Below are 3,990 nucleotides of genomic sequence, written 5' to 3'. Positions count from 1 at the left end.
CGTAAAGGTTGTCACTGATTTCACACGCCCTTACTTCTCCCAATGCATTGTATTCGGGTCTATTTAAACTCCTGTATTTGTTGCTTTTAAAAGACCCAGTTGACTTCACATTGGTGCTGTTCATGTTCAGACAGATATATACAGAAATAGTGAAATTACACCAAAGAGAAAATACGTCCTCGGAAAACTGGTTTACGATACTAACGGGTATTTGATGTGGGGTTTTTCCTGCTTTAGGGTAGATATTTTCAGTTACTGAAATGAAAGATTCATCTGAACTGAAATTATTGAATCTGGGAACATTTGATTATTGCCTAAATGCCCTGCCTCTCAGTGTGTATACCTCCTATAACTGCTCTCTACCTGTTTGTTTTATTTGTTGAAATGCCCAGGTGTATTTTCCTCATTCTGTTTCTCAGTACCGTGAAGCTGGCTACTGGCTTTTCCAGTAAAAAGGAAACAAAAAACCCTGGTGTGTGGCATTTTTTCCCCCAATTTGAGTATTTTCACTGAAAGCAGACTGAAAATATTTCAGTAAACATATTGATGGGATCTAACTTTAGCTCATTTTGAATTTTATTTTGGTTTATGGAAAACTAATTAACTAATTTAATAAAACTAATTAATATCACTGAAAGATTTGGAAACAACAAGCCAATCTGCTGTTTATATATTTTCCATATATTTTATTTAAAGTTAGCAATTGTTGGTCATTGTGTGAGGCTGTGATACACAAACTAAAAGTAGGAAAAATTCAATCTTGGCATACTGAGACCTAACTGACATACTAATATTATTCTACAGACCTATCACTGCTTTGGCATAACTATGACATTAATGACAGATCGACAGTTTTGTCTTAACAGGGTTTATGGATAAATGTGAACTGCTCAGCAAAATCTGTTTTTTTTTCTTTTTGTAGAAAACCCTCCAAAAACTTTCACTTTAAATAAATCTGCTCCACTATAAAATTTGATGACATTATTTATAAAATAGGAAAACCTGCTATAAAGAAATTAACATCAGCTTAAGAGAACAAGACATTGTGCCATTACTCAATTCAATTTTATTTATACAGCACCAAATCACAACAACAGTCGCCTCAAGGCGCTTTATATTGTAAGGTAGACCCTACAATAATACATACAGAGAACAACCCTACAATCATATGACCCCCTATGAGCAAGCCCTGTGGCGACAGTGGGAAGGAAAAACTCCCTTTTAACAGGAAGAAACCTCCGGCAGAACCAGGCTCAGGGAGGGGCGGGGCCATCTGCTGCGACCGGTTGGGGTGAGAGAAGGAAGACAGGATAAAGACATGCTGTGGAAGTATGATTCTCAGCAGAGAGAGCTCTATAAACAGAGAGTGGGAAAGGTGACTGAAGAAGAAATACTCAATGCATCATGGGAATCCCCCAGCAGCCTACACCTATTGCAGCATAACTAAGGGAGGATATAGGGTCACCTGATCCAGCCCTTTATAGCTATTATGCATACCCGCTTATGATGAGGTTCAGATTTTTATGCTTGAATTTGTTGTGCAGACTGTTTTATTATTATTATTAGTAATAATAATATTATTTGTTTTTGTTTTTAATGAATTACATGAAATGAATATACCAACATATAAAGCTCAAAATTCAATTTAAGTTTAAATTAAACACTCTTAGTTCATGAATAATTAACAGTTGATAAATAAATTCTTAAAATATCAATATGAATGGTTAAGTCATACCGGCACAGACATCTGGTTGTGTTGTGTGTGTTTCTGTGACCAGCAGACCACCTCATTATTGCAACATTGTTTTTTTAGTCATTTGAACATCAACCCTGAATAACAAAACTGCCTCAAAGTGACTAAAGCATGCACAATATATAAAGTGTGTATGAATATAACTAAGTGAACTTAAATAGCTACTGTGATCCAAATTAAATAAAACAATTTAAATTAAGTAAGCAAGTATTGCTTACATTCTGTATATAAACCATTTGTTTATAAAATGTCAAAAAGGCTAAAAACCCGTCACAACATCACGTCCCTTGCTTCACAGCTTCTGGCTTTGAGTTCTTAATGTAGAGTGTGCTTCATTTTTTAATGTCAGCTATTCTCTTTGAAATAGGCTGAAAACTCCTGCCACAGCTTTGGCTTGCTCATGAAGCCTGTTAACTGATAAAAGTGAGATGTCCCAGTTAAATTATGCAGCACTTTCTCTCTGAGGCTCTCCACAGAGGTGCCTGGGGAGAAGGTGGGAGACAGTATCTGCATCCTTCATCAAGCCAACTACAGCACACTTGAGGTGAAGAGGGAGAGAGTGCTTTAACTAAAAGCAGGACTCCGGTTTCCTAAGCTCTTAAAAAACTCATGCAGCGATGCAGGGAGAGGACAGACTGGGAAGAAATGAAAGAGGTCTGTATGTGAATAAGGTCAAGGGTACTTTTTGGGAAAAGCCTATATGAAAAGGCATTACGTGCATTGTGGATGTGAATGGAGTCAATGGGAATGAGCCAATGAGAAAGAAGGCCAGCTCATAGTAGCCTACAAGCTGGCTGAAAGTGCTGGGGGCCAGCTCGGCTGATGCAGACGACAGATGGGCCTGACAGGACATTTTCTTAACAAGTCGAACATCCGACAGAAAAGGTATAAAATGCTCGCAGAGAGTGAATGGCATCATGACATGAGTCAAAAAGGAAAGTCCCTAATCTTTAGTATTCAGATCCCAAAGGAACCAGTCAGTGTTTGAACAAGCTAAAGGTAAGAATGCAAAAATGAAGGTTACACTTTCAGATTCTGTTTTGATGACACGGTTGTATTAGTCATAGGAAGAACACAAGACATTTAAAACCATTAAATAATGTTTGGATGTCACAATGATCTATTCTCTGTCGTTGTGACAGAAAGCTCTGAAATTAGTTCAAAACAGTGTTAATGTGTCATGACTAATGACTCTCTCTCTCTCTCTCTCTCTCTCTCTCTCTCTCTCTCTCTCTATATATATATATATATATATATATATATATATATATATATATATATATATATATATATATATATATATATATATATATATATATATATATATATATGGGGGAGGAACTCAATGGGGGTGTGGCGTACAACACTGGAGGCCAACTCCAAGCCCATAGCACAAGTCACCATCAAGTGCGGGATCTACCAAGGAGATGCTCTGTCCCCACTGCTGTTCTGCATAGGCCTGAACCCCCTCAGTGAGATCATTAACAAGACTGGCTACGGATACCGACTACGGAACGGAGCAGTTGTCAGCCACCTCCTGTACATGGATGACATCAAGCTGTATGCCAAGAGTGAACGAGACATCGATTCACTGATCCACACTACCAGGCTATACAGCAATGACATTGGAATGTCGTTCGGACTGGAGAAGTGTAGCCGGATGGTAACAAAGAGAGGGAAGGTAGTCAGAACTGAGGGGATTGAACTACCAGAAGGCAACATTGCAGACATAGAGGACAGTTACAAGTACCTGGGGATCCCACAGGCGAATGGGAACCACGAAGAGGCCGCTAGACAAGCTGCAACCACCAAGTACCTGCAGAGGGTCAGGCAAGTCCTGAGGAGTCAGCTGAGCGGTAAGAACAAGATCCGGGCCATCAACACGTACGCCCTGCCCGTGATCAGGTACCCTGCTGGGGTAATAGGCTGGCCAAAGGAGGAGATAGAAGCCACTGACATAAAGACAAGAAAGCTCCTTACCATGCATGGAGGGTTTCACCCCAAGTCCAGCACCCTGAGGCTGTACGCTAAGCAGAAGGAAGGGGGCCGGGGACTGGTGAGTGTCAGCACCACAGTCCAGGATGAGACAACGAACATCCAAGAATACATTGGGAAGATGGCCCCAACTGACCGAGTGCTCAGTGAATACCTCAGGCAGCAGAAACCCAAGAAAGAGGAGGGAGACGAGGAACCATAATGGAAGGACAGGCCCCTGCACGGTATGTACCACCGGCAGA

Source organism: Maylandia zebra, linkage group LG6 (assembly GCF_041146795.1).
Source record: "Maylandia zebra isolate NMK-2024a linkage group LG6, Mzebra_GT3a, whole genome shotgun sequence".
Classification (NCBI taxonomy): Eukaryota; Metazoa; Chordata; class Actinopteri; order Cichliformes; family Cichlidae; genus Maylandia; species Maylandia zebra.
This window is presented reverse-complemented; position numbering follows the sequence as displayed.